Source organism: Ursus americanus, chromosome 12 (genome assembly GCF_024610735.1).
Source record: "Ursus americanus isolate L20-20 chromosome 12, mUrsAme1.1.p, whole genome shotgun sequence".
In the NCBI taxonomy this organism is placed as follows: domain Eukaryota; kingdom Metazoa; phylum Chordata; class Mammalia; order Carnivora; family Ursidae; genus Ursus; species Ursus americanus.
In genome coordinates this window covers 44,751,001-44,771,263 of record NC_142138.1, presented here as the reverse complement: position 1 = coordinate 44,771,263, position 20,263 = coordinate 44,751,001, and the positions used below count along the sequence as shown (strand labels likewise).

Sequence of the window (20,263 nt, the reverse complement as noted above, 5' to 3'; positions counted from 1 at the left end):
TTTTTTTTTCATTCCAGGCACATGGTGGGACTACACTTCCCTGCCCCTTTGAAGCTAGAAGCAGCCATGTGATTTCTTTTGGCCAATAAAACTGAATAGAAGTCATGAGCGTCCCAACAGAGAGACTTTAAGAGATGTTACACAATTTGTCCTTCTCCCTGCCCTTGCCATGGTTTCCAGTGATGTTTCAGAGAGCGAAGCCTCTGTGAGTCTGCATCTTTTAGTGAGAACAGCATGGAAAAGAGCCCCTTACCCACCTAAGATGGACATATAGCATGAGTAAGAAATACACTCTTGTTGTTTTAAGCCACTAAGATTTTGAGGATGTTACTGAAGTAAAATCTAGTCTAACACAGAAACAAACAAAAAAAGATAAACAGGAAACAGCTTGCCGTAACTGAAAAAAAAAAAAAAAGAAAAGAAAAGCATATTATCTTAAAATAATAAAATCTAAAAAATGACAATCTTTAAAATTAATTTATTTTCAAAATTTGGCTGGAAACACAATCAATGCCTAGCCGAAAATTAGGAAACCCTCTGTTCATTCTAGCTCTTAGAGTTTGCGATGAATGTTTAAAGAAACTTCATAATCTTAATACAGCCCGGCTAGAATTACACTGTACTGCAAAACACATTAAAAGTAGCTATGATCTGGGAGCACCTGGGTGGCTCAGTCGGTTAAGCGTCTGCCTTTGGCTCAGGTCATGATCCCAGGGTCCTGGGATCAAGTCCCGCACTGGGCTCCTTGCTTAGAGGGGAGCCTGCTTCTCCCTCTCCCTCTGCCACTCCCCCTGCTTGCTCTTGCTCTCTCTGACAAATAAATAAGTAAAACCTTTAAAAACAAATAAATAATAAAATAATAAAATAAAGTCTTAAAAAAAGAAAGAAAATCTAGTCTCCAAGACCAGCCTGTGGCGCTGAGCTGTACCCAATCATGGCGGCCAGTGAGGGTAGCGTAGATGTACGGGGGGGGGGGGGGGGACTGATTCTGGTATAGTGGTAAAAGGCAAGCTAGGCTGCTAATCCCCAGATCTTTGTTCCAAGAACAACAAATAAAAAAATCCTAGTTCCCTCTGTTCATATTGCTAATGATTCCTCTGTCATTGTGATTTAGTCTCATGAGTCAATAGATTCTTCTTTTTGCCTAAGGTAGTCATGTCAGGGTTTTGTCACCTACAAAAAAATGCCAACTACTATAATCCTTTCTCAAGGGATTAACATAACAGATATGAACCAATAATTAAAAAACAGTGCCAAGTGGTATAGTGGGGCATGCAAAAAGGCCAAACCTAAAAGTCTAATGAAGTCATTGGGCATAGTGGGTAGACCTGATGTAGGCAAGCAAGCTTTGAGGCTCAGTGACTTGTTGATCCAGGGAAAAGTGTTTGACTATTCTATCATCAGATCTATGCACATGAGTGTCAGAAGTCCAGGAAGGCAAGAAGAGTCTAAATCCAGGATTGTCAACGAAAGCAAGAGGAGCCCAAGACTTTAGCTGGTGGGCTGGTATTGGGTTTCCTTTTGTGTGTAAGCAGGCAGTTTTGTGTCTGCAGCTGAGAAAAGGGAGGGCCTCACAGATGCTAAAAAAAAACCAATTACAGAGGGTGGGGGAATCCTGACACACCCGCCTAGCAAGGCCACAGCAGCCCTGCGCTACTGGACCATCTGTAAAATGTATTTGGTCTGGTTCACTTATTGGCTCCATCCCAAAAGAGAAATTAAAAGGTAGTACCCAGACCCCAGACAGCTTGTACTACTGTGAAAACATTTTAGGCCAAACCTGGAACTAGAAAGAATAGCTTAAGTTAAACTATTTTAAAAATAAAAAGATTACTGGGGCGCCTGGTGGCTCAGTCAGTTAAGCAGCCTACGTCAGCTCAGGTTATGATTCTGGAGTCCCGGGATCGATCCCTGGGATTGAGCTCGCATGAGCCCTGCATCGGGCTCCCTGCTCAGAGGGGAGTCTGCTTCTCCTTCTCCCTCTGCTCCTCCCCGCCGCTCATGCTCCCTCCCTGTCTCTCAAATAAATAAATAAAATCTTTAAAACGAAAAACCTTATTTTTGACAGATGTTCTCTAAATGCTATGATTTATATCCAATTACTGCAGGCAGTCCAACTGACATACTTTCATTACTTAAATGTACATTAAAAATATTTTATTGCAAGAAATTCTCATATACAGAGAAGTAGAGAGGTTAGCATAATTAACTTCCATGTACTGATTGATTTACATAATTGTAATGACTGATTTAAATAATTATCAAGCTTTACCATATTTGTTTTATCTGTCTCTTTTATGTTTTTAAATTAATTTATTTTTTAAAGACTTTATTTTTAAGTAATCTCTACACCCAGCATGGGGCTTGAACTCACAATCCTGAGATCAAGAGTCGCATGCTCCCCTGACTGAACCGGCCGGGCACTCCTCATCTGTCCCTTTTATTTTCTTATTATTAAAGTATTTTGGGGCACCTGGGTGGCTCAGTCAGTTAGGCGTCTGCCTTCAGCTCACGTCATGATCTCTCGGGGTCCTGGTATGGAGCCCCGGTGAGCAGGGAGTGGGCTTGTCCTTTTCCTCTGGCCCTCCCCACTCGTGCTCTCTCTCTGAAATAAATAAATGAAATCTTAAGAACAACAACAACAAAAAAGATTTAAAGTATCTTAAGGCAAACTCAGAGATCATTTCACCCTCACATATTTCAGTATACATTTTTAAAGAAAAGACATGTTTTTACACCACCACCATGCTATTATCACACTGTAGCAAATAGTGTTGGTGCTTTTCCCCCACATCACTTTGGCCCTTACCATTTCAGTCTATGTTCTTGGCCTGAGGGCTTTCTCTGGCCACTGAAGAGCTCACTCTGCCTCACTCTCCCATGGGCACAGCTAAACCAAAGCCTGATGGGAGCTGGTATACAAGTAACCCACGTCCCTTGGCCTGGGGGTGCGGATTAGCTCCAAGGTATATTCCACACTATTTCCCCAAGTACATCAGTGAGATTAAGTTCTACCTGCCCACAGGGCTTAAGTTGCTTAATAGTGCAGCTTTTATTGGCTTCTATTCCTTCCTCATCTCACTTCCTCTTCCTCTTCCAGTGTTTCCTGGGATCCTTCCTCAAATATACTACTTGTATTTGAACCTTTATCTCTGGGTCTGGGAGAACCCAAACTGAGAAACTCACCTAACCAGACTTACAATAATTCTTTGGTATCATCTAATACCCAGATCTTTTTGAGATTGTCCTAATTATATCAAAGTTATCTTTTTATAATTGGTTTGTTAAAATCAGATTTTTAAACTAATTGCATTTGGTTGTTTCTTAAACCTTTTTAATCTAGAGCAGTCTCTTCTTCCTCACCTCTCTTTGATGACATTGACTTGATTGCAGAGACAAGATCAGTTGTCCTATTGAATTTACCACATTCTGGATTTGTCTATTTGCTTCCTTGTTGTTCCTTTATCCCCTCTGTTTCCTATAATGAAAGTTAGCTTTTAGAAACTTGCAGATTCAGGGGCGCCAGGGTGGCTCATTCAGTTGAGTGTCTGACTCTTGGTTTCGTCTCAGGTGGCGATCTCAGGGTCCATGTGGAGCGGGGAGACATCCTCTCTCTCCCTCTGCCCCTCCCCCCTCAGTCTCTTTCTCTCAAATAAATTAAAAAACCTTAAAAAAAAAAAGAAAGAAACTTGCAGATTCAAATTTCTTGGGGAGCAAGAATACTTCACAGGTAGTGTTGTCAGCCTCATGTCAATCCCTTTAGGAGACACGTGCTGCCTGGTTGTCCCGCTTTAAGTGATACTAAGATACATAAGTGTGTTCAGCTGGTTCATCTCAGAGGGTTTAACAGGAAGCTGTGTTGCTTAAAAACCATGTTCCATGTGGCATTACTAACACTGTTCTATGACTTCAGAGGACAGCTGCTAAGTTCACAGTGAATGTTTTGTAGGGTAAAATAATTTTAATCAGGCTTTAAACTGTTAACTGCTTCATGTCTTGGAACATACTCCAAGCCATTTTCTAAGGAAAATTCTAGTCCCACTCACAGCTTGAATCATAATTCAGTGCATCATTAAAATGGGAACTAGACCCCTCCCTCATGAAGTCTCATTTACCCACTTACTCAACGAATACTGACTATTGCAAATGTGCCAGACAATGGAATAGGTACCAAGGATACATGAGTAAGCTAATCAGTCTTTGTGCTCAAAGAACTTACAGTCTTGTAGGGATCTTACTAGCGATACAATGGTAAGCACACAGTTGTGGTACCTATTTTGGAGGGAGGATGTCATCAGGAAACTCTTCTTAGAGGAAGTGATATCTAAATTGAAACCTACACGAATATTTCTTAAAGAATAAGTGCCAGGAAAAGCAAAGCTTTCCTTTTCTTGAAACTAATGTGTTTTTTCTTAAGGAAAACATGACTCACATAATTTTACTTTGACCCCAAATAATTTCAATTTTGCAGCTCAACTCTAATTATGTAGGACCTGATAGTTTGCATATTTGTATTCCAAACATCTTCCGGTCTTGATTTTCTTTCTACTCTTTTCCTGATTTTTAAATGTTTATGTTATTTTTCTGTTCTAAATTATACATGTTTTGAAGCTACCTCAAATCGCGGTCTCTTTTGCTTATATTTAAAAATAGGAACCAAAAAAAGTCCTATATTGAGCTGGACCAGGGATGACTTTAACTTTATAAAAAATGGTCTTAGGGAGATTTTCCATGCTACCCAGGGAGGAGTCCATATGGCATTATTCTGCATTCCTGTCATAACTTAGAGGGAAACTTTCACAATGTCCAGAGCCCTTGATGTCCTGCAAATGAAGGAGGAGGATGTCCTCAAATTCTTTGCAGCAGGAACCCAGTTAGGTGGCACCAACCTTGACTTCCAAATATAACAGTACATCTACAAAAGGAAAAGTGATGGCATTTACATCATAAATCTGAAGAGAACCTGGGAGAAGCTTCTGCTGGAAGCTCGAGCCGTTGTTGCCGTTAAAAATCTGGCTGATGTCAGTATCATCATACAGGAATACTGGCCAGCGAGCTGTGCTGAAGTTTGCTGCTGCTACTGGAGACACTCCTATTGCTGGCCGCTTCACTCCTGGAGCCTTCACTAACCAGACGCAGGCAGCCCTCTAAGAGCCGAGACTGCTGGCGGTTACTGATCCCAGGGCTGACCACCAGTCTCTTACAGAGGTGTCTTATGTCAACCTACCATTGCTCTGGGTAACACAGACTCTCCTCTGCACTACGTGGACATTGCCACCCATTGCAACAACAAGGGAGCTCATGCAGTGGGTCCGATGGGGCGGATGCTGGCCTGGGAAGTTCTGTGCATGTGTGGCACCATTTCCTGTGAGCACCATGGGAGGTCATGCCTGATCTCTACTTTTACAGAGATCCTGAAGAGATTGAAAAGGAAGGGCAGGTCGCTGCTGAGAACTCTGCGACCAAGAAGGACTCAGGGTGAGTGGACTGTTCCAGTTCCTGCGTTCACTGCTATTCAACCTGAAGTCACAGCCTGGTCTGGAGGCGTGCAGGCGCCCTCTGTGCCATCAAGCAGTTCCCTACTGGAGACTGGAGTGCGCAGCCTGCCACAGAAGACTGGTCTGCGGCTCCCACTGCTCAAGCCACGCAGTGGGTAGGAACGACAATGAGTGGTCTTCCTCTTCCACAAAGGCAAACAAAATGGAAAGAAGGTTGATGGAAAATAAAGTTTCTTTTAAAAAAAAATGGTCTTAAGGTATAACTTACGTCTCTGCTACCACCCATTCGTCCCTCAGGGAGAGTGATGTAGGGGAAACTGAAGTGGAGTCAGAGATATGCTTAAATCCCGGATCTGACAACATTGATATCAATCTTAGTTTGAAATCCTATGGAAACAAATTTCAGGGACTCCAGGTTCTTTTCCTGAATTATTACCGAAACCTTTTTTCCATAAGTTTAGCTTGAACTTAAAAATCATCATTATATTAATTAAGATATCTTTGGCTGCAATCCAACAGAGAACTGACGCACAGTTTGTGTTATTTCCTGAGGCTGCCATAAAAATTACCACAAACGGGATGGTTTAAAGCAACAGGAGTAGTTTTCTCATGTTCTGGAGATCAGAAGCCCAAAATGAGGGTGTCAGCAGAGTCATTCTCCCTCCAGAGGCTCTAGAAGAGAATCCTTCCTTACCTCTTCCAGCTTCTGGAGGCTCCAGGCAGTCCTGGGACTGTCACTGCATAATTCCAGTCTCTGCCTCTGGGTTCACATTGCCTTCTCCAGTGCTTCCACTTTCTCCTCTTCTCTGTGCATCTCTCCTCTGTGTGTGTGTGTGTGTGTGTGTGTGTGTGTGTGTGTGTGTGTTTAAAAGCTTTATTTATTTACTGGGGCACGTGGGTGGCTCACTCAGTCAAGTGTCGGATTTTCGCTCAGGTTTTGATTTCGGGGTACTGTGACAGATCCTCGCAGGGGGCTCTGTGTTGAGCAGGGAGTCTGCTTTTTCCTTTCCCTTTTCCTGTGCCCCTCCCCCAACTCGTGCGCATGCTCTTTCTCTCAAATAAATAAAATCTTTAAAAAATTTTTTATTTATTTACTTCAGAGAGAGAGAGTGAGCATGTGAGCAAGGGGAGGGGCAAAGGGAGAGGGGGAGGAGCAGACCCCCTGAGCACAGAGCCTATTGCAGGGCTTGATACCACAAACCTGAGATCATGACCTGAGATCATGACCTGAACTGAAACCAAGAGTCAGACACTTAACCGACTGAACCACCCAGGCACCCCACCTCTGTGTGTCCTTCACGAGAACACTTGTCACTGGATTAAGGGCCCATCCAGATAATCCAGGATGACCTTATCTCAAGATTCTTAATTTAATTACATCTGCAAAGACCTTTTCTCCAAATAAGGTCACATTCATAGGTTCTGAGGGTTAGGACATAGACATATCTTTTGGGGGCCACCATTCAACCATACAGTGCATTAAACAATGAAGCTATTTCAATTATTTTACATAAAAGGAAGTCTGTATCTGATAGGCAATTTAGGATTGGTAAGGCTCAATGATCTCATGAAAGACCCAGACTCTCTGTCTTTCCCCCTCCACAATTTTCAGCATGTTATTTTTTGTTCTCAAACCTTTTGCCTTATGATTACAGGACAGCTGCCCCAACTCCAGGCTTCACATCCCTTACAGAACAGTAAATATAGCAGGAAGGGAAAAAAGAAGAGAAACAAGACCTCTCCCTGAAGCCTCTATAGCTTCTCTCTATGCCCTATCAGGCTCAATCAAAATGTACTATTGCCAAAGAGGGATGGGGATGCCATGCCTGCCTTGGATCTATCAAGATACATGCCCTAGGGTACACTGCCACATTGAAACTTGAGTTTTGATAATAAAGAAAGGGGAGACGGCTATTGTGTAAGCAATTAACAACATGTGCTACAATTTCTAAATGTGTTTCCTGAGGGGCGCCTGGGTGGCTCAGTTGTTAAGCGTCTGCCTTTGGCTCAGGGCGTGATCCCAGAGTCCTGGGATGGAGCCCCACATCAGGTTCCTCTGCTGCGAGCCTGCTTCTTCCTCTCCCACTCTCCCTGCCTGTGTTCCCTCTCTCACTGGCTGTTTCTCTCTCTGTCAAATAAATAAATAAAATCTTAAGGAAAAAAAACAATTTCTAAATGTGTTTCCTGAAGATTACTGATAAAAAAAAATTCACCAATCCTTTTATCTATCAATTTACATAAATTCCCTCAACCTTATAACATCTACTATATGTTGGTTACCGTGATAGAAGCAGGAGTCTCAAGATCATCAAGGAGCTCTTGGTTGAGTTGAATAAGAGACAACAACAGCAATAATTCCAGGACAGCATGACAAATGCTATGTTCGAGATATGTGCATGGTACAGTGGGGCAACAGAATAGTTTGCAGCATCCAGAAAGGCAACCCTTGAATTTTTGAGAAGCAATTAAAGAGAAAAGATGGAGGTGAGTAATGGTACTCTAAAGAGAGAGAAAAGAGCATGTAGAAAGACAGAGATGATTGGAGAACACTGCTACACCTTTGTGGAAGTACAAAATGATTACTACGGCTGCAGGGGAGACCTGTGCAGGTAGCAAGAAGACAGGTCAAGCTAGTAAGGTGGGTGGGAGCTAGATGAAGAGGAAGCTAAAATAAGAAGATGACACTCGATACCAAAATCTATGGGGACTTGTTGAAGGGTTTCAATCAAAGGAACAATCAAGTTAGACTGTTTTAGGATTACTCTGACAGTAGATGGATGTATCTGACGGCGTGACTGGACAGATGGTGATGCCTTCCTAAAAAGGGCAAGTACAAGTGGAGGAATGAGAATTGGGAAAAAGATACTGAGTTGAGGTGTATGTTTTGAAGTTTGAAATATTTGGCCCAAATGGATCCTTCTCTCATTCTCACTCTCACTCTCTTTTTCTTGCCTTCTAATTTACATGCAATCTATCATGCCTTGTGGACTTAGAGGCCTCATTTTGGTTTTATTTTCCTTGTTTTAAAAAAGATGCCCTTGGATTAGAAAGGAATACATCAAAATGTTACCAGTGGCTATCTCTGTGGTGAGATTACATGACTTTAAAAAAATATTTTTCAGTAGTTCCCAAAGTGAGCATTTTACATACATTTAAAAACCAAAAAACTTTCAATTCTAACAGCCTGAGATGTTTTCATTCCAGACCCAGTATTTTTTCCCTGAGACGTGGCATCTTCTTGAATAATTTTAAGTAAATGCCAAGTTTCTTATTATCAGTTATATTAAAAAAAATATTTATTTGACAGAAAGTGAGAGCACAGCCAGGACACAGAGGCAGAGGGAGAAGCAGGCTCCCCACTGAGCAGGGAGCCCAGTGCGGGGCTTGATCCCAGGACCCTGGGATAATGATCTGAGCTGAAGGCAGCCACTTAATCGACTGAGCCACTCAGGCGCCCTGTAAATTAAATTTTAAAGTTTCACCATTCGGTCATTTTTGGTCATACTTCCAGTTTCTTATCAACACACTTACCACAATTTTGCAATCATTTGCTTACCAGTCTTTTCCCATGGATTATGAATACCTCCTAGGGAAAAAAAATCTGGCCTTGTTCATCTTGGTAGACCCAAGACCTAAATAGTCAGTGGGTAGATATTTAACAAACATTATTGAATTGGAATGTATAATATGCATATTTGTATTCCTAGTGCCAAGCACAGTGCCAATGCCCAATAAACGTTAGTGGAGCTATATTTCAACTTTTGGGAAGTACTCCACCAAAATCATACTGTCACTGGGTGGCAAAAATAAAATTCCATTTCCTCAAATAGTATCTTTTTGTCACATAATATACTACGTGTGTATCAATACAGTGATACACACATATTTATATGTACACATACATAATTTTCCCCTCATAGGCTTAAAGATCCTTCTACCTGTCTACCTTTGAAAGACTGCCAAGTCAGGAAGCTTTTCTAATTTGCCAGTAAGAAGACTAAGGCTGAAAGTTACCTAAGATCACTAGTACTCCAGTTTTAGACATTGGTTCAAAAAAACCTCTTATTTATTCTATCAATTATTTAAAAGCTTTAGACAGAAACTCTTCCATCGTAAAATTCTAGTCTGGGCACAACTATAGTGAGAACTATAATTACTATATTCCTTTTGTAAGCTATGCTTATAATGCCACGTTCCAGATATTGTGACGTGCTCAGCATCATCCACACAGTTTTATTGTATTGCAAGTTAGAAATTTCCCTGGACTCCCTAGCCAGCAGGAATCCTGTTCCGGATTGAGTCAACAGTGGGCATGTGCAAGAGATTGGAAAGCTAAAGGAAAATAGAAACAATCTTCTAGCTCAGGCAGTGGTGACATCAGCCAAGCTGCACCCTCTTGTCCTAACAGTCAGTTCCTGCGGGATCTGGAGAGCAGCTAAACATGGGCTTCTAGTAGTTTGCATCAGCGGCATGGGAGCAGAGGAGCACAATTCCTTTAGGTCATGGGTTCTTGCATGAGTTGAATTCTGCCAGCAACTGTGGGCTCCAGGGGAAGAAGCAGCTTCCTATAGTTCTTCATCACTGGGCAACATGGACCTCCTTTAGCAGCTCCAGCCTTTCCAACAATTTTGTTATCTTATTTTCTGTATTAAATCCCTCCTGCTTAAAATACCTCAAGTAGCTCCCATTTTTAAAAATTTTTTATTTAAATTCAATTTAGTTAACACGTAGTGTATTATCAGTTTCAGAGGTAGAATTTAGTGATTCATCAGTTGCATACAACACCCAGTGCTCATTACATCAAATGCTCTCCTTATTGCCCATCACCCAATTACCCCATCCCCCACCACCTCCCCTCCAGCAACCCTCAGTTTCTTTCCTATAGTTAAGAGTCTTTCATGGTTTGCCTCCCTCTCTGTTTTTATCTTATTTTATTTTCCTTCCCTTTCCATATGTTCCTCTGTTTTGTTTCTTAAATTCCACATGAGTGAAATCATATGGTATTTCTTTTTCTCTGACTTATTTCACTTAGCATAATACACTCTAGTTCCAGCCATGTCACTGCAAATGGCAAGATTTCATTCTTTTTGATGGCTGAGTTATATTCCATTGTATACAAATACCACACCTTTTTTATCCATTCATCTGTTGATGGATATCTGGGCTCTTTCCATATTTTGGCTGTTGTGGACATTGCTGCTATGAACATTGAGGTGCATGTGCCCCTTCGAATCACTATGTTTGTATCATTTGGATATGTAGCTAGTAGTGTAATTGCTAGATTGTAGGACAATTCTATTTTTAACTTTTTGAGGAATCTCCATACTGTTTTCCAGAGTGGCTGCACCAGTTTGCATTGCTACTGATAGTGTAGGAGAGTTCCCCTTTCTCCACATCCTTGTCAACATTGTTGTTTCCTGAGTTGTTCATTTTAGCCATTCTGATCAGTGTTAGGCAGTATCTCATTGTGGTTTTGATTTGTATTTCCCTGATGCTGAGTGATGTTGAGCATTTTTTTATGTGTCTGTTGGCCATTTGTATGCCTTCTTTGGAGAAATGTCTGTTCATGTCTTCTGCCTATTTCTTGATTGGATTTTTCGTTTCTTGGGTGTTAAGTTTGATAAGTTCTTTATAGATTTTGGATACTAGTCCTTTATTGGATAAGACATTTGCAAATATCTTCTCCCATTCTGTAGGTTGCCTTTTAGTTTTATTGTTTCCGTTGCTGTACAAAAGCTTTTTATCTTGATGAAGTCCCAATGATTCATTTTTGCTTTTGTTTTCCTTGCCTCTGGAGACCTGTCTAGCAAGAAGTTGCTATGGCCAAGGTCAAAGATGTTGTTGCCTGTGTACTCTTCTAGGATTTTGATGGATTAGCTCCCATTTTCTGAATATGGTATAGCATTTAATCTGGTGTTCCTAGAACCAGAGAATGTGCTATGCTGGGAAAATTATTTGTTCAGATAAGTTTAAAACTTTCGGGACTAAAATACCAATTTTCCTGAAATTTTTTATTTAAAGATTCAGACATGGTTCTTTCTTCCTAAACAGAATATTTAAAAGGCAATTTTTGCCCTTTTCCATTATTATCACCATTGAATACTCACTGAGTATCTCCCTTTAGGCCCCACATTGAAGCACCAAGAACATTGATGGTGTAGGACACCAGACTGAATTAGTACTGATCACAAGCAGATATGTGCAAGTTCAATTGCAAAAACCTTTACTATGAGAGTTACTAGAGATAGAGAGATGATGATGACATGATTACTGTTCCCTAGACCCTCTCACAGAAAAATATGTAAGCAAACAAATTATGGTAAGAAATGATAGATAAAAAAATAGAAATATATACCACAGGCACAGACTATATGGAGGAAGGGGCTACTGACTGTGCATTGAGGGTATCAGGGAAGGCTCTAGATGTGGGCTGAAATGTAAGTTGGGTCTTGCAGTTTGAATGTCAGAAAAAGAAAAAAGGCATTTCAGACCAAAGAAGAAGCATGTGCAAAGACAAGTATGGCAGCTAGTCTCTGAAGACAGCTCCCGACAATTCATTCTCTTCCTGTATGCTTATATAGGTCTCCCCTGCTATCCGAAAGTAGAGCTTTCCTATGAAAACTTTTGTAAACTGAAATGGCATGAGACAAAGATGCAATTACTATTAATTTAGATGAAAAAAATTTTTGAGCTTTCTCAGACTGAAAAAATAACCTCTCTTAGGCTTTTCTGACACCTTGGGACACATCTTGCTAACAGATGCACAAAATAAATCACTATAAAGTAGAGATGCTCACAGACTCAGTTCAAAGCTATGGCAGCTTGTTGCTGAGAAGCTAAGTGTAGTTCCCTGGGAAGGAGTTAGTGATGCCATTCTGCTGCTCAGCGTGCACACTGCCTCTATAAGGGCTCTCTGCCAAACAAACCCTGAATGCTATTTTCCCTTTTCACCTTTTTTTTGTAACAGCAAAAAGCCCCTTCAGATTTCTTTTGGTTAGCAAAAATGGGTACTAATGTATTTTTTTAAAATTAATTTATTTATTTGAGAGAAGGTGAGAATGAGAGAGATCACAGAGGGAGAGGGAGAAGCAGAGCAGGGAGCCCAATGTGGGGCTCAATCCCAGGACCCTAAGATCATGACCTAAGCTGAAGGCAGACGCTTAACTGACTGAGCCACCCGGGTGCCCCAGTGTAGGTCTTTCTTAAAAGTGAGTGGTGTAATACTTGAACTTTTGAGAAGTGAGAGATACCTGTATCTTCTCCCTTTGAATCTAGATTGGCCTTGAAATTGCTCTGACCAATAGAATGTCATGGAAGTAATGTTCTTGGACTTATGAGCCCAGGACTTGAGAGGACTGGCAGTTTCTATTTTCTTCCCTTGGGAATACTCTTGAGACACTCCTTAGAATCCTACCATGCTCTAAGAAGTTCAAGCCACATGGAGAATCAAGGAATTGCAAATGACCCCTCCTGCTGAGATCCCACCTGACAGTGACAACTACCAGCCATGTGAGTGAGTTATCTTGGACATTTCATTCCAGTTGAGCCCTCAGATGACTGCAGCCTCAAACAGTATGTGAAGCAGAACCACTCAGCTGAGGCCAGGCAATTAACAGAACTGTAATAAATAATATGATTGTTGTTTTAAGGTGCTGAGTTTTAAGTGATTTCTTATGCGGTAATAGGGCTCCTGCAAGAGTGAAAGTCAGTAGATGATTGGGGTGCCTGGGTGGCGCAGTCGTTAAGCATCTGCCTTTGGCTCAGGGTGTGATCATAGTGGAATACTATGAAATAATGCCTACATTAAAGGTAGAGGCAGCACCTTCTCCAAGCCTTATCTTCATATAATAATAGCTGTTGATTTATCAGTACCATTAAGAACACAATCTTTAATTTCAAAATTCTAAATAATGGGCCACTGTTACCAGATCTTATTTCCTACTTGTATAAATAGTAAGCTTGTTATTGGGATATAAACAAACAGGGGACTTGCAATTAAATTTTTTAATTTGGCCTTGATTGAGAACTTATTCCAAAGAATTCCAAATTTCTACAACATTTGGGTAAGATGAAATTCTAGAAACCCGATTCCAGGTCACATTTTCTATAATCTTTGAAGTATTTTTTTTTTAAGATTTATGTATGTATGTATGTATGTATGTATGTATTTATTTATTTATTTGACAGAGAGAGAGACAGCCAGCGAGAGAGGGAACACAAGCAGGGGGAGTGGGAGAGGAAGAAGCAGGCTCCAAGCGGAGGAGCCTGATGTGGGGCTCGATCCTGGAACGCCAGGATCACGCCCTGAGCCGAAGGCAGACGCTTAACGACTGCACCACCCACGCGCCCCAATCTTTGAAGTATTTTGACCAGAAGAAAAGTCTTATAAAAAACCTATACAATAGGGGCGCCTGGGTGGCTCAGTTGGCTAACATCCGACTCTTGATCTCACCTGAGATCAAGACCTCAGGGTTGTGAGTGCAAGCCCTACGTTGGGCCCCATGCTGGGTGTGCAGCTACTTTAAAAAAAAAAAAAAAAGCAAGCACCTGGATGGCTCAGTAGGTTAAACTTCTGAGTCTTGATTTTGGCTCAGGTCAAGATCTCAGGGTCATGAGACCAAGCCCCATGCCCCAAAAGTTAAGATTCTCTCCCTCTCCCTTTGTCCCTCCCCCTGCTCACACACTATCTTTCTCTCTCTCTCTCTAAAACAAAAACAAAAACAAAAAATCTATAAAATAAATCAACTTTCTGAAATAGCTTCTATAACGATATTTTGTATTCTGCGTAACACTGAATCATTTGGACAACAGTGCGCAGAAAAAGGGAGCCAAAAACATTACCAGACATTACTTCTGCTTCCTTACTATGAGCTCTGTAATTATCTTGCAATAGCACACAATTTCGCTATCCTCAGGAAGGGTTATAATTTTTTAAATGACTTCAAATAAAGATCTAAAGATTCATCCCAGTATTCCCAGAGTACTTCTGGAGGGAAAGCAGAATGATCTAGTGGAAGAAACATAGTCCTTAGACCTACTTATATTGGGGTTCAAATTCTGATGCCTCCACTTGCTACATTTTATCATATTACTTAATTTCTTTTAAATTTAGTTCCCTTATTTATAAAATGTTTATACTAAAGACAGACCAAAATTTGGCTACAATTACATGTATGATTCAACTGCATATATAAACCTCAGGCTTATAGAACATACCTTATCCAGTGTAATACACCAAATAAATGTTTCTGAAATAAGTATCATTGTTGTCTCTTCTTATCTTAACTATACTACTATACCGTACTACATGGATCCTGGAAGTTTATTAATGACATAAATACGATGTTAATGGTATCTTTTATAGGCATAATAAAGGAAGCAAACTTATGAAAAGCATCTTGCATAACCAAACAATTCTGAGCCTGCCACATTTTCCTTTAGTAGTCAGAGGGTCTTCAGCTGCCTTAACAGCAAGCATAGTTTCTTCTTCCATCACCAGATACATCCTTTCTAATACTATCACTTTCCCTCCACTCCCAATCCCCGGTAAAAAACCTCTCGAATACACTAAAATTTTTTTCTGGAAAATCTCCTTCTAGCTCCACTACTATATTTCACACCAGTGACAAATGAGTACTATTCATAAAAAGTATACAAAAGTATACAAAAAGTAGATAATATGAAATTGAAAGGAAATAGCCATGGACTATATTGTTTTCTACATCAACTACATTAAACATAAGATATAAGGTTCATAAAGTAAAATACTATATGTATCTATTACTTCTGATGGTATACCTGTGTTTACCAGTCTGCCACCCTGGATTATCAAGACCTAACTCTCAGAGGTAATGAGAACATGAAATAACACAGGTAAAGATCTAGTACAAAAGTATCCCCTTCATTCATGTCATATTTATCATATATTACAAACTATCTTAATATGTGCATTTGTACTATACTTCTTACCTTGTTTCGACTCTCAAAATATAGATCTCTGTGTTCAAAAAAACAAGCTTATTAGGGACCAGTATTTGTACACCTATGTCCCTAGCACCAATAATAGTCAAAAGGCGGAAGCTACTCATTCAACACTAAATGAATAAACAAAATGTGGCATATACATACAGAGGAATACTATTCAGCTGTAAAAAGTAATGAAGTTTGATACATGTTACAACATGAACCTTCAAAGCATGATGCTAAATGAACTAAGTCAGACACAAAAAGGCAAATACTGTATGATTCCACTTATGTGAGGTACCTAGAATCACTGAATTCATTAGAAATAGAAAGCAAAACAGTGGTTACCAGTGGCTGCAGGGAGAGAAGAATGAGGAATCATTGTTTAATGGGTATTTTAGTGTGAGATAATGAAAACGTTCTGGAAATAGTGATGGTTGCACAATATCAATGTACTTAATGTCACTGAACTGAACTCTTAAAAATGACTAAAATAGTACATTTTATATGCATATTTAACCACAATAAAAGCAATTAAAAATACTTGCTAAAAGATATATACTGTAAGGAGACAGTATACCTGATTTATCTTAAACTGGGTTTGGCGAGGATCTCTGGGTGAAAAGCATAAGCAGGTAGATTTTTAAGAACTGGACCAGCTTTCTAGGGGGTAAAGGGATCCGCAGATGTGAAGTCAAGAGCCACCTTCAAGATCTTACTTTCCTCAAAATATACTTTAATCCCAGGCCTATTCTCTCCAAAGCACCTTGCTTCTTTTTGTCTTTTTTGACTTACACACATGTTGCTTCCAAACAGAGGTTCAGTTTCAGTCTTTCCTCAGTACCCTATCCTAAAAGTAAAAGCCTTGATGTTGTAACGCAGTAGTTCTCAACAAGGGGTGATTTTGCACACTCCCCCAGAAACCTGGGGATGTCTGGAGGTATTTTGGGGTTGTCACAAGGGGTGGGGGGGTGCTACTGGCACCCAGTACATAGAAGCCAGAGATGCTGCTAAACTCCGCACAATGCACAGGACAGCCTCTCAACAAAGAATTGACTGACCCCAAATGCCAATAACGCCGAGGTTGAGAAATCCTAAATTCTAAGAGATTAAGAAATTCTAAGGTTCTACTAAGTTGCTTGATTTCTGGTAGGAACTGATAATAAGTTAAAAGTTGCCTTCTTTGCTTCCCTGCTTTCTCTTTTCATTTCTATCTTGTATAGGGAAAGAGCAAATTTAAGTACATATGTAAGAGTAGATCGTTTATTTTGAGGAAATAGGAGAAGGATCAGTGGTGATGCTTGGGGGGGGGGGTGGGTGAAAGGATGCTATTTACACAGCCATTCTCTTCACCCTGGCTAATCCTACCCATGATATTCTATGCTGTGGGGCAAGGTAAAAAGTAGAAGGGGCCAAGGTGTTGGGGACAGAGAAGAAAAGAAACAAACACAGTCCAAGTGAAGCCAGTCGAAGGCAGTGTCTATGCTATCTGGATTAGATAATTCTTCCTGGTGGCCATTTGGGTATGAGGAAATATCTCTATTTCCAAAAAAAGTTATAAAACATTTTAATTCAATTAAAATGTAAATCATGTATTTTCCATAACTAAACATTCTATTTATAAACTCAACATACTATTTATGATTATCTAAAACTTGCATTTCTTCTGAGGAGCAATAATCTGAGTGCACAATACTACTGTGTAATAAGAACAAATACTTTTGCTTTTATTTTCATCTTGTGTGATATTAAATAACAACAGACCTGCTGTAGCAAATATAACTCATTTGGTAAAATTTAAGTATTTTGAGAAATTCACTAACATTGTCAGGCCTCTAGACCTTTAGAGTAATTCATTATAATGGTACATATTAAAATAGTGCCCTCTTAAAAGCCTTTGGAAAATTGACATACATACTAAAACCAAATATGTGCATACCCCATGACCCAGCAATTCCACTCCCAGGTATATATTCAACAGAAGTGCATATATACAGTCACCAAAAGACATGTATAAGAATGTTCTCCACAGCATTATTCATAATAGCCAGGAACTAGAAATTCCTCAAATACCCATCAATGGTAGAAGGGGAAAATTTTGGATATAATAAAAATGGTTAAATTAATGAAATACTATTCAGCAGTGAGAATGAATGACTACAAACACATACATTATAACAAATCTCACTCAAGCAAGTTAAATAATGGCCTCCAAAGATATCTAGGATCTAACTCCAAGATCTGTGAATGTTACCTTATATGGCAAAAGAGGCTTTGCTGGTGTGATTAAATTAAGGATCTTGAAATGAGATTAACCTGGATCATCCAGGTGGGCCCTAAAGGTAGAGGCAGAGGAAGGTTAGACTATAGAAGAAGAGAAGGTGATGTGATGATGAAAGCAGAGGCTTTAATACCGAGTAAGGGGCTACAAAAACTACAGGCAGCTACTGGAAGCTGAAAAAAGGCAAGGAAACAGATGCTCCACTCACAACTTTCAGATTCAGGAGCCAGCCCTGCTGATAGCTGGACTTTGGCCTAATAAAAATAGTTTGGGACTTCTGATCTCCAGGACTGTAAGAGAATGAATTTGTGCTGTTTTAAGTCACTAAGTTTGTCTTAATTTATTACAGTGGCATCAGAAATCTAGTACACTCACAAATATAACAATGATCAAATAAAAGAGTACACTGGCGGGGTGGGGGGGGGCTGCCTGGGTGGCTCAGTCAGTTAAGCAGCTGCCTTCAGCTCAGGTCATGATCTCGGGGTCCTGGAATCGAGCCCTGCATCAGGGCTGCGCTCAGCAGGGAGTCTGCTTCTCTCCCTCACTCTCTGCCCCTACTCCCACTCCCGTGCTCTCTCTCACTTTCTAAAATAAATAAATCTTTAAAAAACATTTTAAAGTAATCTCTACACCCCACGTGGGGCCTAAACTCACAACCCCAAGATCAAGAGTCACACGCTCTACTGACTGAGCCAGCCAGGCGCCCCAAGCTATTGCTCATTTAATGATGTCAGCTTAAGAGCTCCTCAGGATCCTTGTGAGGGTAATTCTCACATCCAGAAGATCAGATCAAGGGAAGCAGCTTTGAAGAACAAACTTCATGTTACTTAAGTGAATTACAACAGTTTGCCAACTCAGAGAAAGGTAAATACGAAAGAGTATACAAGATCAGGAATAAATTAGATGGTCAGTATTTTGCAATTAAAAAAATCCTGATTAAGGGTGCAACTAAACAGATTGCATGAAGGTACTATGGTAGGTGAAGGTGTTGGCAGGTCTTCAGTATCCTAACATTGTCAGGCCATCATAATGCTTGGATAGAACATGCTCAGGTGGTCCAAATGCAAGATAGAATTTCTACTCAGTTGCCACCTCTGGAAGTGAGCTCCAACCAGGAGGATGACAAAAATCAATATGACGTTAAAAATGATTAAAGTAACAGCTCATCCATTATCCTTGCCAAGGTCACTTTAGAAAAAGAAAAATCCTCGGGGCGCCTGGGTGGCACAGCGGTTAAGCGTCTGCCCTCGGCTCAGGGCGTGATCCCAGCGTTATGGGATCGAGCCCCACATCAGGCTCCTCTGCTATGAGACTGCTTCTTCCTCTCCCACTCCCCCTGCTTGTATTCCCTCTCTCGCTGGCTGTCTCTATCTCTGTCAAATAAATAAATAAAATCTTAAAAAAAAAAAAAAAGAAAAAGAAAAATCCTTAGGAGAATCTGGCACTGAAAATCAGACTAACAGATTGATGAACTATATCATCAATTTAGTCACAAAAGATGCCAGTGAATTTGAGTCATTCATTTTACTCCAAGAAAATAGCTTGGCTGATTTGTCTTCCAGATTGTTGAACATCAGCTGCCACTTAGGCATGATTGAGACTTAGAAGAGAATTTCACATCCATCGAGGAATATTCTGAAGAAAACGTAAAACTCGTTGGGGCAGACATCACCTGATGTTGCACATCCAGATCCAGCTGCGGGACTCTCTCTGTGGAACTGGATAGCTGAGAGAACCAAGCAGGGCCGGGAGTGTGGAGGCCAATCTGCATGTCCTTATGTTATGGCCAGTGTTGCAATAAAAATCTTTCAAGAACTGGAGGAAGGTGTGTTTTATATTCATAACATAAGAATAGTACCCAGATATCTGAAGCCCAGAAATATTTTCCTCATGGCCCTGATCACCAAGTAAAAATAGGAGACTTTGGTCTGGCCTGCACAGACATCATACAGAACAACACAGACTGGATCAATAGACATGACAGGAGAACATCAACACAAACTTCCAGAGTAGGTACTTGTCTGTACACCCTTAACCTGAAGAGTTAGAAGTATGTGAGTGTGATGCCATGTGAGATATGTATAACTTGGGTGTGATCCTACCAGAGCTCTTTCAGCCATTTGGAACAGAAATGGAACAAGTACAAGTTTTAACAGGTTTAAGAACTGGTCAAATACTTGAATCCTTCAGTAAAACACAAGCCAAGTGTATCTAGCACTTAACCAGAAAGAATGCAACTCAGAGACTGTCTGCTCTGTTCAGCTGCCATCAAGTGAACTTTTCCAAAATTGTGGAAATGTTATTCTCACCCTACAAAGATACTAGAACAAGAAAAAGAAAAAAAAGAACTAAAGAAACAGCTAAGCCTCCTTTCTCAGGACAAAAGGGTTAAGGATGACATGGAAGATGGGAATGTGCCTGTCTAGCCTTAATTAGGCTCTATAAATGTGAAAGTGGTCTTAAACTCTTTAAGCCAGTCAAATGGAATGTAAATTTTCCATTTTTATTAGGTATACAGGGT

At 40.3% G+C, this 20,263-nt stretch overlaps 2 pseudogenes; both read left to right on the top strand.

Moving 5' to 3' along the window:
• The first annotated feature begins 4,788 nt into the window (after positions 1–4,788).
• On the top strand, positions 4,789–5,726 carry LOC123794890 (small ribosomal subunit protein uS2 pseudogene; annotated as a pseudogene).
• A 2,307-nt stretch (positions 5,727–8,033) lies between these two features.
• On the top strand, positions 8,034–20,168 carry LOC123794891 (eukaryotic translation initiation factor 2-alpha kinase 1 pseudogene; annotated as a pseudogene).
• The last annotated feature ends 95 nt before the right edge of the window (positions 20,169–20,263 follow it).